Source organism: Alosa alosa, chromosome 17 (assembly GCF_017589495.1).
Source record: "Alosa alosa isolate M-15738 ecotype Scorff River chromosome 17, AALO_Geno_1.1, whole genome shotgun sequence".
NCBI classification, from domain to species: domain Eukaryota; kingdom Metazoa; phylum Chordata; class Actinopteri; order Clupeiformes; family Clupeidae; genus Alosa; species Alosa alosa.
In genome coordinates this window covers 25,718,718-25,733,271 of record NC_063205.1, presented here as the reverse complement: position 1 = coordinate 25,733,271, position 14,554 = coordinate 25,718,718, and positions in this window count along the sequence as shown.

Here is a 14,554-nt window from a genome sequence, read left to right as displayed (position 1 = left end):
TGATTATATTTACTGAAACCAACACTATGCTCCGACAGAACAACATAAATCAGCCGGTTTTAGAAAAAAACCCGCACTTCTACCTCCACCTAGAGCCTGTTATTCACAGCTCCCAGTTCTTCTGGTCCAATCAGAGCAGGGCTGTATGAGATCTGACTGTCAGTCTGGTGCAGTCTGGTGCGCACTGATGAGCACAAACTCGATGAAAGGGTGCTCGGTGGTAGTGGGGGAGGGGCATGAGAGTTGTAAACATTCAAAATGTTGGCTAAGTCCCCTCAATCTATCAGACTTGCCTACTGCAGCTTTAAAAATGACCACTGCCGGCATGTATGCCACTCACTCACCGACCCATTGTGCAGAATCATAGTCACGGTAGCATAGCACGGTCTCCTTTACATTATCCCTCTTCAGTATTCCGTCTGGATGCATGCTGGGTAGTAGCTTGGGAGTGGTGGAGCGGTGGCAGCATAGTGGTTAAGGAGCTGGGTTAGTATACAGTAGCCAGAAAAGTTGTGGGTTCAATTCCCGGCTTCCACCGTTGTGGCCTTGAGCAATACCTCGAGTTGCTCAGGGGACAATGGCCTATGTAATTGACATATGTAAGTCGCTTTGAATAAAAAGCATCTGATAATGTTAATACATGTACCCAGAGGATACGTTGACCACCACATCATGTGCATGGTGGAGCAGTGTTAATATCTGGTCACCCACTGCCTGGTCACCCACTGCCTGGGCACTAACCGTCTGGTCACTCACTGTCTGGTCACCCACTGCCTGGGCACTAACCGTCTGGTCACTCACTGTCTGGTCACCCACTGCCTGGGCACTAACCATCTGGTCACCCACCATTTGGTCACCCACTGCCTGGCCATTGATCGGCCCAAGTTTGATTTCTCAACCTGCTGTTGTGAGTCCATGTCGCTTTGGGTAAAGGAGTGTGCTAAATACCAGTCAGCTTTAACATTACGAATCCTGCTGTTATTTTTACTGGGGTAAGTTTTTAGCTATATGTTTTAGAGCACTTTAGTAGAAATAGAGTTAGAACTAGAAGATTTTTCTGAGAATATCAGGACATGGTGCATGATGTGTGACGATGGTATTGATGATGACGAAAAAGGAGAAGTAGAAGGGAAAGATGAGGAAGACAGATGCTGAGAATATGTGTGTGTGTGTGTGTGTGTGGGTGTGTGTGTGTGTGTGTGTGTGTGTGTGTGTGTGTTTCCCTCCTCTCTGCTCCTTGTGTGTGTGTGTGTGTGTGTGTGTGTGTGTGTGTGTGTGTGTGTGTGTGTGTGTGTGTGTGTGTGTGTGTGTGTGTGTGTGTGTGTGTGTGTGTGTGTGTGTGTGTGTGTGTTTTAAGTGTGGGTGTACAACTGTATTTGAAAACCATGCTTACCATTTTTAATAAAGAAGTTTTCCTGTGGTCTTTGGAGTCTGGGAGTGTGTGTGTGTGTGTGTGTGTGTGTGTGTGTGTGTGTGTGTGTGTGTTTGGAGCACCAGCGACTTGAGGACCTCGGGGAGAGGAGAGGAGAGGAGAGTGTGTGCTGACGAGAGACGGGCTTTGATCTCACGGGACACTCCAGTCCTGTCCTGTCCTGTCCTGTCCTGTCCTGTCCTCAGTCTGACAGGTTATATAAGCACACAGCACAGGGTACCACAGGAGCTGCGCCTCACATGCCTCTACAGTATGAGGAGAGAGGAGGAGGAAAGAAGAGGAGGAAGGAGAGGAGGAGAGGAGAAGAGGTGGAGGAAAGAGGGGAGTGGAGATGAAAGGAGAAATGAGGAGAGGAGGACAGGAGAGGAGGGGGGAGGAGGAGAGAAAAAAGGAGAGGTGGAGTAAGGAGGAGAAGAAAGCAGAAGAGAAAGAAGTGGAGGAGAGGAGAAGAGGTGGAGGAAAGAGGGGAAGAAAGAAGATGAGTGGTGATTAAAGGAGAGGAGAAAAGAAGAGAGGAGAGGAATGGAGAGGAGGGTGGAGGAGAGAAAAGAGAAGAGGTGGAGTAAAGAGGAGAGGAAAGAATAGGAGTAGAGATCAAAGGAGAGGAGAGAAGAGGAATGGAGAGGAGGTAGTGAACAGAGAGAGAGAAGTGAGCTTAGAGTAGCAGTGAGAGGAGAGAGATATTTAGCTCATCTACAAAAACACACTTATCTGCATTTACGTCAAAAGGTATGAGAAGATATGAACACCGCAAACTAGCTGTGTGATCCTAATTACAGTAACCAAGGTGACACCCTGGAAGCTCATTTTAATGCAATTCAACTTTAAGCATAGTGGAGCCTGGTTGATGAGGCATTTACGTTAGTTTCACAAAAAAGAGGGAGAGAGAGAGAGAGAGGAGTAGATGGTCTGCCTTTAATACATGGAAAATCACTTGTTGTTGAGCCAAGACTTCTGATTAGCTGCTTCAAAGTCGACAGATGCAGATATGATTTTTAGCTAAGACATCTTCTTAAAGGGGTGGTTCAGGATTTTGGACATAGGACCTCATTTCCAAGTAAGCAAGTGTGATATTTATCAGTGGAGACCGTTTTCAACACGTTTCATCCAGTCCTTCTAACTGCAGAGTTCACAGGTGCTAGGCTAGCCCAAGTCAACGGTATGTGCTAGCCTGCCACTAAAGACAGTCTTACCCACTCCAAAGTACACCCGAGGCAAATAAATTATAACGCCAGACTATCGATGTAAATGTCTGTATTGACAGTGTTATTTCTAACGTTATTCTATCCTTGCATTTCAACGATCGCATTACATTTTGAGGGACTAGTTTCTTAGCAGCGGCGGAATTATACTTGCTCCGGTTAGTAGTACTGCGCCGAAAAGTAAACAGTAAAGCACACTCCAATGAGGATACCTAGTAGTAGCCTTGGTAATATCAGTCCGCCGCTGAGTTGCAAAATGACTACTAACAACTTTAGGGACCAAAGTATAACTATTGCAACGTGATGCAAGGGTAGTTGTATTTCTTACACTATTCTATCGAAACAGACATTTACATCGATTGTCTGGAATTTGCCTCAGGTGTACTTTGAAGTGGGTAAGACTGTCTTTAGTGGCAGGCTAGCACATACCGTTGACTTGCGCTAGCCTAGCACCTGAGAACTCTGCAATTAGAAGGACTGGATGAAACGTGCTGAAAACGGTCTCCACTGATAAATATCACACTTGCTTACTTGGAAATAAGGTCTTACGTCCAAAATCCTGAACCACCCCTTTAATGTTCCTCAAAGCAACGTTGAGTTAAATCCTCTTCAGCATCACAACTCATTTCAGGAAAAGCATTTGCAGACACTGCAGTTTCCCCCTAATGATAACTCAATCACGTTGAGTTAAATCCTCTTTACAGCGATATGTGTGTGTTGGTCATGTGACAGATTTAGAATCTAAAAGATGAAACTCAAAACAAATTCCTCTTCAGCATCACAACTCATTTCAGGAAAAGCATTTGCAGACACTGCAGTTTCCCCCTAATGATAACTCAATCCGATTTATAATTATAAAACATTTCAGGGCAGACCCTCCATTACAGCGATATGTGTGTGTTGGTCCGTGTGACAGATTTAGAATCTAAAAGATGAGAGCATATCAAAACACAAATCAATCCGCATCGCCTGCCTAAGAGGGTGCCTCGAGTCGTGCAGATATTTGCGTGTTGAACTGCATGTGACGGAAGGCCTGAGTCGTCAGAAGTGCATGTTTTGCAAGGCTGAGAGGCTTTTAACTTGCCGTTTGGCATCATGTGTGGGACATAAAGCTGATGGTGGCTAAACGGCAGAGGCGCGTCGGCTGATGACTAACACAACGGGGCCTGTTGCATGGCGCGTTGGCTAATGACTAGCACAACGGGGCCCGTGGCACGGTGGGAGCATTCGCATCATGCAGAGAAGTGCTGTGTTCGCAAAGTGGCTAATGCATTCTAGGGTTCTAGTCAGCTTAACACACACACACACACACACACACACACACACACATTATAAAGTAATGCAGCATATGTTGAAAGAGATACATGCAGGCAGGGTTGGGGCCTTGCAGCTTAACACACACACACACACACACATACACTCTATAAGGTAATGCAGCATATGTTAAAAGAGATACATGCAGTGCAGGCTTACATGCTACACACAGAGAAACACACACACACACACACACACACACACACACACACACAGCAGTGCTGATGGAATGTGGTAATTAAACTGTCACTTCAGGATGAGGGAGATTCCCATCGACGGCATGGGTCCTTCGACGTTATGGAATGCTAGTTGTTCACAGATAGCACCCGAATGACTTAATTTACTCACACACACAGACACACACACACACACACTCTCTCTCTCTCTCATATGATCTAGCAGTGTGACCTGAGCATCTCCAGGAGAAATAAACAAATGTACAAACACACACACACACACACACACACACACTTGATACTCCTCATGTTGGGCACAAACCTTTGGCATTCACTCCACTGGTAGGACATGACATCCAAAGAGGTTTGGAAGAGATGGGATGTAGATGAATTGAATATAAGGACAAATAGACAAATGTCTTGTTTAGAGTGCAATCTCTCTCTCTCTCCCTCTTCTTCCCTCTTTCTCACTCTCTCTCTCCCATCTGTTTATGAATATGCTTTTAAACCAGGATAGCATGTCTGTCTGTGTGTGTGCGTGCCTCTGTGTGTGTGTGTGTGTCTGTATGTATATCTTTGTCTGTGTTTGTGTGTGTGCATTTACAAAATACAGAGTGTGATTGTTTTTTTTTTTAAAAAAGACAGGGGAGACAGTCTTGTTATGTATAGCCTGGCTACTATCACCTTCCTAATTGCACCTCTCAGTAACCCATCTTAATTTTGCCAGCCCAGTTCCCTAGGGACTCACACAGCCGTTGCTCTACAGCGCCGGCAAATTACCAGACAATGACTCCAGACCTGTGTCCACCTAATGACTGAAATGAAGTGTCATAGCGGAAAGATTAGTTATCTGCGACCACTGTATAATATTGATGGGTTTCCCCATTAGCAGCTTATGGGCCGGTGATACATGTTAGTCAACTGAATTGTATAGTAGGTGCAGCCATAGCCTGCAGTATGGAGATCAATGAAATCCATTCGCTTGCCGTTTCCGAATGGTAATCACCAGAATTGGTCCCACTCCTCCGCCTGTGGTTGTTTTACTCGTTCAACGTGGCCTTTGTCTGGTTTTGTACTGTATTTCTCTCTTCATAGTCTCTTTCCTATCCCATAATGTGTTTCTGTTTTGTCTCTTTACATATACAAATTCAAATTCCTCGTTTTCTTCGATATTGTGTTCGTTTTGTTTTGTCTCTCCAAATTCATCCATTCCTCATTTTGCTCAATGTTGTGTTGATTGTTGAGTGTTGCCTCTGTCCGTATTCGTAGATTCCTCCATTCCCTCCAGCATCCTCTGCTCTCTTTGTCTTCTCAACTGGAGATGCTGCCTAAGCATCAGGACCGGCAGCAGCTGCAGCAGCAGTCGCCATGGCGGCCTCTCGCTCTGTCTCTGTGCGTCGCTACATTTAATTATGCATGAATGAGAAACAATAGAGCCATAATTGATAGAGCCACTTCTGATGGGTGATAAACGAGTGCAAGGCTCTCTCCTTTTCTCTCTCTCTGTCTCTCCCTCTATCGACCTTGGCAGAGACAAGAGACACAATGGCCGCCTTTAGCGCCACCTCGTTGTCTCGTTTCGTTTTACGATTGTCCTGGCCGAGCCGAGATAACAGGCGAATTTTGTTTGGCTGTTATCACATCTGCGATGGAGGACGTCCAGACAAAAGGGGCCCAGGTAATCGGCAAATTAGCGGCTGTGAGCGATTGGCCTTGTTTACATGTGTGTGTGATTTGGCAAAGCTCATCCCCTTATGACTGAGCTCCTAATTGCAATGGAGAATGTGGAGACAAAATGTTTAATTGTATAAGCTGGTCTGCTCCAGTTTTGTGTATGTGTGTGTGTGTGTGTGTGTGTGTGTGTGTATGTATGTGTGTGTATGTACTGTATGTGTGTGTGTGTTTGGCTGTTCCTTTGTGATTAGTTTGTGATCTTCTAAGGATTCGTTTCATAGCTACGAACACTGGAAATCATTAGGCCTGTTAACACCAAATCTGTGCCCATCTCTGTCTAGAGATAGAATCAATCTGAGAAGCTGCATTATAAATCACTAGAAAATGGGTTTTCACAGAGTACAATCAGAGAAAACTCTTTTCAGCCATTACTGCATTTGAAAACGGGACCTGCTGATCTGCATGAGTGCATCCCCTACGGCAGTATGCGTGTGTGTGTGTGTCTGCGCGGCAGTAGCGATCTGCTCCGGATTGCCAGGTTGAGACTAATCAGAGTCTGATTCAGTGTGGTCCACCTAAGATGAGATGACCAATGCCATCTCCCATCAGCATGGATATTTAAGGATACTTACTTACCATAGCTATTTTCTTGTCTAGTTAGAGCTGCTGGTGGATCTTTAGGTGAAGTTATGCTGTCTCTCCTTTGAAGCGCATCATTGTAAATAGAACTCTGTTCCTGATTTTTCCTTCCATTGGTCTGACTAGGTCTTTATTCATCTGTGGTATCAAAACTACCATCAAAAGGGACCATCAAAATGATGCCGTTCAATGTTTGATTTGTCTCACTGACCTCTATGGACAATTGTCTACAAAATGGCCTTGTAGATAGTAAAGAAATTCAATAGAGTAGTACCAGTTTGGGGTGCATTTCCCAAAACCATAGTTGCTAACCTGTTAGCAATTTAGTTGGTTGGCAATGGGAAATTGCATTGCAACAAACAAAGTTGCTAACTTAGTTAGCAACTATGGTTTTGGGAAATGCGCCCCTGGACTGGAGTTTTCATGCCTGCTCCTCCGTTATGTGTTTCTGGTCTGAAGGATTTGTGTCATATCTTCATCATTTCTGTCACTGTAAATCATCAGACAACAGATCTGGTCTAAATCTGTGCAGTCGGAGACAAATCCACCAAAATCACCTCAGAGGGTTTCTTTTTTCTATTATTGTGATAAAAGTGTGAGAGTGATAAAATCAGGAATTAGCCTTCACGTAGCATCAAGGCTCAATCATAGCTTAAGAATTAATGAATGAACATGGACTTCAACCATACACACACACACAGACACACAGACACACACACACACGCATGCACACACACACACACACACATTTACCTACACACTTGCGCGCGCGCACACACACACACACACACACACACACACACACACACACACACACACACACACATATACAGAGCAATTATGATCAGATAATGTTCAGTCAATATTGCATTTGCAGCAATAAACTGAGACCAAAGGGGCCCTGGTAATCAAAACATTAGCCACTGTGATGAATTATCCCAGTTAAATATATTTGATTTGGAAAAAGAAATCCCAGATGATTTAGTTCATAATTGCAATGGAGAATGAAGGGAAATATATAATAATATAAGGAAAAGAAAAAATATTCCATTGTACCCGTTCTCAATTCTTTTCTAATTGTGTGTGTGTGTGTGTGTGTGTGTGTGTGTGTGTGTGTCGTCTTTGTCCCACTGAGAGCTTGTGATCTTCTAAAGATGTTTTTTCCCCATTTATCCCAGTTATCAGTTGAATTCAGTAGAGATCTAGGCCTTGTCAGAGTGGTATCCATTCCATCAGCTACTGTCAGAGATGTTCACTTTTATGTGTCATCACAAATAAGCAGTAATTTATCCTTAAATTAATAAATGACCCCCTCCTCCTGCCGCACACACACACACACACACACACACACACACACAAACCCACACAAACACACACACAAACACTCCCCACTGCAATGTTGATCAGAGTAGTCATAGATGGATGGAAAATGCAAATGTGTTGTCTGTGATATGAACTTCACAGAGAGCTTACCCCCCCTCTCTGTGGTGTTTAAAATCCCATGTGACGGATAGTCTCTCGTTTAAAAGTGTGACTCCATCTCTCTCTCTCTGTCTCTCTTTGTCTCTCTCTGTCTCTCTCTGTCTCTCTCTCTTACTCTCTGGAAATTGCACTTGACAGTCGCTGTCGTTAATCGTGGCTAGCCGTCACCCGAGGCTGAAGAGCTGTCCTTCAAAACCATCTGTCTGCTGTTTTCAGGAACTAATTAATGTGTCCTTGAATGCCTGCATGCATGTGTGCATGCATGGGTTGGTGTGTGTGTATGTGTGTGTGTGTGTGTGTGTGGTTGGGGGGCTTGTTGTCACTTTGGTTCGTTCGCTCGTGGGGAGGGGTGGGGGGAGTCATACAACGTTCTGACAGATGCAGGGGAGTCTGATGGCTGTCACTGCACAACGAGTACTCTCAGCGGGGCTGGGGGGATCTACAGTGGGTGTATGGGTTTGGACATTTCAGGGGAGTGATGTGTCTAAAGCTCTGATTCTCTCTTGATCATGATACAAGTGGCCTTGGATGCGTGGGGGGATACTAAACCATGTTTAAGCTGATCTTTTGTCTTCATAATGGAACAAGTTGTTTTTGCTTTTGTTTCATAAAATGTGTTGGTGTGTGAGAGAGGAGTGGGACTGTGTGTGTGTGTGTGTGTGTCTGTGTGTGTGTGTGTGTGGGAAGGATGTGATCATGTGTTGGTGGGGTATGTCTTATATGTTTGCTCTATTAGGTATGTGAGTGTGTGTGCATTTGTGTGTGTATACACATATAAGCACATTCATGTGTCTGTATAGATACAAGGTGTGTATGTGTGTGAGTGTGTGTGTGTGTGTGTGTGTTTGACATGTATGTGTGTGTGAGTGTGTGTTTGACATGTATGTGTGTGTGAGTGTGTGTTTGACATGTATGTGTGTGTGAGTGTGTGTTTGTATGTGTTTAGGGTATTTAACTTATGTCTCTACTTGAACAGAACCCACTACTTTCTCAACATCACTCTGTTTTGTGCTTCAGCTGATATTAAGGCTCTTAATATATATATAAAAAAGCATTTGCTCGGCACTCATAACAAATGTGGGACTATGGGAAGTCTCACTAGAGTGAAGGTATCAGGACCCTGTCGCTTCGTCAACAAGGTCCCCTATCACTGAAATTAGCCTGGGGGTTTGAGAGGCAAACTTCACTCTGTAATCAAGTGCAAGCCACCCCTGCAGCATTAAAGTCTAAAGCAGTCAGTTCGTTTGATGCCAGTCACCCCCCAAACTCTGGAGAGAGTCTCTCACCTCTCGAGTTTTCTGTGGAACAATAATAGAAATAATTGAATCAGAAAGCGGCTGAATTAGGTGCAGAGGAATGGCTGTGAGCGGAGAAGTCCTCCGTGACTTGTTAGAGAGTTCAGAGCTCGACGGGGGATTGCAGAGCGACGCAATTCTTTTTATTTTCTTTCTTTTTTTCCTTCTTCTTCCCTCTTTTTTTCTCTTTCCTCACAGAAACAAGAGACATTAAAAGAAACTGGCACAAAAGCAAAGAGGCAGATTTGAGTTCTGGTGGGAGAGGTGTGTGTGTGTGTGTGTGTGTGTGTGTGTGTGTGTGTGTGTGTGTGTGTGTGCGTGTGTGTGTGTGTGTGTTGTGTGTGTGTGTGTCCGTGTGTGTGCATGTGTGCGTGCGAGTGTGTGTGTGGGTCAGTGTGTGTGTGTGTGTGTGTGTGTGTGTGTGTGTGTGTGTGTGTGTGTGTGTATGCGTGTGTGTGTGTGTGTGTTGTGTGTCTGTGTGTGTGTGTGTGCGTGTGTACACGCATGTGCAAGTGTGCTGTGTGTATGGGGAGTTCAAGCAATACTGCAGCCAAAGTTTCCTTGCAGAGTAAGAAGAAGACAAAGTAGTTCTCTTCAGCTCAAGGACTCAAGGCATTAAAATTGGCCCCCATGCCGTAGCGCAATCTCTTTGTCTCTCTCGCTCCAAACTGGGATGGGGAGCCAGGAAGTGCTGAGCAGCGATATAAATCTTCCTTTTTAAAACATGCACGGAGTAGAGAGGACTTTTCTATTTGCACAATCTATCATTGTCAGAGTGCATGTGAAATAGACGGCATTAAATATTTACCAAATGCTCTGGCTGTATTGCGCGGAAAAAAAAGCCAATTAGGGTCAGCAACTGAGGCGGCGTGCAGCCCCTATTGTTATAAATGGAGGTGAGGAATTACTTGCACAAAAACACACACACAAGGTTACTGCAGTTGCACCAGTTTTCCTTTTTTTTCACTGTGTCACCCACACACACACATGCACACGCGCGCACACACACACACACACAAACGCAAACACACACACACACATGCATGCAAGTACATGTGATCATACTTCTTGTTCACAAAAATGAACTCCCACATTTCTCCTTATTTTAAGTTGTACAGTATTGGTGTCACGAAGGCGAACACACACACACACACACAATCCCTCCTCACAAACACACACCCACTCTCTTCTCTCTACTTTCGCCCCACTGTAATGGTGTCGTGAAGAAACACACACACATGCACACACACACACACACACACACACACACACACACACACATGCACACACACACACACAATCCCTCCTCACAAACACACACCCACTCTCTTCTCTCTACTTTCGCCCCACTGTAATGGTGTCGTGAAGAGACACACACACATGCACACACACACACACACACACACACACACACACACACACACACACACACACACACACACACACACACACACACACACACACACACACACACACACACACACACACACACACACATGCACACACACACACACACATGCACACACACACACACACACATGCACACACACACACATGCACACACACACACACACACACACACACACACACACACACACACACACACACACACACACACACACACACACACACACACACACACACATACACACACAGACTCCCTCTCCCTCCTCTCTACTTTCATCCCACTGTAATGGTGTCGCTAAGACACAGAAACAGGACAGAACAGCCCGCACTGAACGGTAAAAACTGCAAATGTATGGAGGTCAGAGAAGGTCAAATGCCTATATTGATGTACAAATGTAATTAACTTCGAGCAGTTTGGGAAAGAATAATGAGACCAGGGCAAAGACAGATCATATGCTCCCATATGTGCACATCTATAGAAGGGATTGTCCTAAGCCCTGAATGCAAAGGAAAGGACAGCTGTGACTATGCATGATAACAGAACAACTGTTCATGCGTAGAATCATATCCGATAAAGAAGGAAAGAGTTGGTGTCATTCCTTAGTGGCTTAGTGAATTAAAGGACAATATTTGAGAGACCACTCCTCCGTCAGAACCGAGAGAGAACTGATAACACGTAGCTTTGAGTTAAAACGGTAATGGCTGGCAGTTGCAATGCTGAACTGTTTGATCATATTTTTAACAAAGCGCACAGACTTCCCATGCTTGTTAAGGGAGAGACGTTTAACAAACATGACATGTAATGCATCCAATGAGTCCAATGCGATCCGAATGAACACAATGATGAAGCGTGTGTGAGGATCGGCGTCAGGATGACGGACCAACACGAATCACCTCACCAAGTGAGCAGAGAGGCTTGGTTTTGATGTTGTGGAACAGCATGCTTGTCATTGCATAGAGTTCATTTGACTTAGTGGTACTTCAGACAGTGGCACTCTAAGGGCTGAGCTACACCAGGCACATAACTGAAGCATTCCGTTCGCGTTGCGTCTGCTGCAACAATTAGCTGCCACTATAATCAATGGAAGTAGCTACACCAGACGTGATAGAGGAGCGTACGTTCGAAAAAAATAGACTATTCATCTAAGATACGCATCGCGAACGGAACGCTTTAGTTTCGCACCTGGTGTAGCTTCGCTGTGAGGCTATACAGTAGACATGATTGTGAAAGAGCACATGACGTGGGCGGTATCTTTTGAAGCTGGTTGGGTCTGCCGATAAGCCTGAAGACGGTGTATGGCTCTCACAATCCAAACAACCTGTGAGCTCTTCAGCGCCGACAGAAAGGACTCAGGCACAGAGAGGTGCTGAAGTCACTTTCAATATTTGATCACCACACAGCCCATATCCCTTGCCTCCACTCATCATAACCTCACTCAATCACACACACACGCACGCACGCACGCACGCACGCACGCACACACGCACACACACACACCCCCCACAAACACACACACACCAACACAGACACACACCCACACACACTCACTCAAGCCATGTGATATACACACATACTGGCATGTCTCAGTAAACCACTACCCTCTTCTTTGTCTCTTTTACCTCATCATAACCTCACGCACACACACAAACAAGCTTGCTCAAGGCTCACTTTCATCACACACACACACACACACACACACACACACACACACCACAGTGCCTTGGCGAACCACTTGCCTCTTCTTCGTCTCTTTTACCTCATCATAACCTCACACACACACACACACACACACACCCAGAGTCACTCAATGCTCATGTTCATCAACACACACACACACTGCAGTGTCGCGGCGATCCATTTGCATTTAGATAGCGTGTTGACTCTGCGTCTCACCACTTGTCTCAGGGCGCCCAGTCTGTATGGACAGACAGGAGGGCTGTTAACAGCTTATTCACGAGTTGTCGTGACAACACCGGGGGGTGGGGGGGGGGGTGGTTGTGCTGGAGCGGTAAAGTGCACTAACTGACACCCCCCACCCACCTGGTGGGTGAAATGGAAGAGGCTGTTAAACAGGTGGGGCTGATTAAAGAGCTGACTGGCTGAAGAACTGATGAACTGGCCTGGAGGAGAAGGCCACGGCACACTCCCCACCTCACACACACACACATACAAACACATAAACACACACACGCACACATACATACATACACACACACAAACACACACACACACACACATACATACACACACACACACACACACACACACACACACACACAGAGAGAGTGAGAAAGACATTCACACACACAAACAGACACACACACACCTACACACATATACAGAGAGAGAGAGAGAGAGAGAGAGAGAGAGAGAGAGACATTCACACACAGATACATATACATACACACACACACACACACCTACACATTCACACGCACTGCCACTCTGACACACACACAGCAGACAGAACAGGAGGGAAAAAGGAATCTCCTGGAGGAGGAAGACAAAAGAGCTGCCGAAGGACGTCTGTCTGTTTCATCGAGACGAAATGAAAAACAAAAAACCCAGCGCAAGCAGGATGAGCAGAGAAATGTGTGTGTGTGTGTGTGTGTCTGTCTCTGTGCCTGTGTGTGCATCTCTCTCTCTCTCTCTCTCTCACACACACTCTCTTTCTGTGTATGTGTGTGTTTGTAGGTGTGTGTGTGTGTGTGTGTATAGCAGATTTTCTCAAATACAAAAAAGTTGAATTATTCATTTGTCTGCCTTGAGTCTCATGAAGGGAAGAAGAGAACTGGCTTGGCTTCTCTGCCAAAAGAGATGTGCACTGGTGAATATGAGACTATATACATGACAAAAGAGATGTGCATTGGTGGATATGAGACTATATACATGACAAAAGAGATGTGCATTGGTGAATATGAGACTATATACATGACGAGAGAAGAGTTGAAGAACAAGGCAGACAGCATCACACACCAAGGCAACAAGTTGATTTGATTGACAGGGTTGAATGCCATGCGCGAATGGGGTGGTGTCAAAGTGTTAATCAGTATTCCTTTGTTGGTAACACTCCATAATAAGGTGCCATAATAAATAGCAAACTAGTAATTACCTAACCCTTTGTTAATATTTGTTAATTGTTACTAACTTATCTATTTGGCACAAGTTAATAGTTTTTTCATCATCAATTAAATATTTGTTGTTTACATAAAATCTGTATGTTAATGTTTCAGCAAATCTATTAACTAATATTGTATTAATATGTGTTAATAGTTAACTAAATGTATTTTTGCCACTAATTAATAGTTATTTCTTACATCATTTAAATGTTAAATGTTTTATTTACAAACTATATGTTAATAGAAAAGTTAATGAATTATTATTATTTAACTAATTGATATTAAACTGTGCTTCTGCCTATCCCGATATGAACCACTCCCCATAGGACCCTTACAATAGATAGATAGATACTTTATTGATCCCGAAGGGGAAATTCAAGAAAAAAACACGGAGCTACCTTGACATGCCGCCACTCTTGTCGGCGCCAGAAACACTTGCAATAAAGTTGGTTAAGCTTAATTAATATATTAGTAGTATATAGCTATAAGCGTGGGGCCCCTTATAATAAAGTTGTTTGAGCTTAATTAATATATTAGTAATATATAACTATCAGTATGGGGGACCCTTATAATAAAGTTGGTTAAGCTTAATTAATATATTAGTAATATATAACTATCAGTATGGGGGACCCTTATAATAAAGTTGGTTAAGCTTTATTAATATATTAGTAATATATAAATAGTCAGACAGTGAAGGGACTGAGACCAAAACTGGCTTATCACATTTATTCCTTTAGGAAAAGTTAAAACAAAACATGCCTTCAGGCACTGGCATACATAAAACAGCATCTGCACAAGCAAAATAAAAAGAAG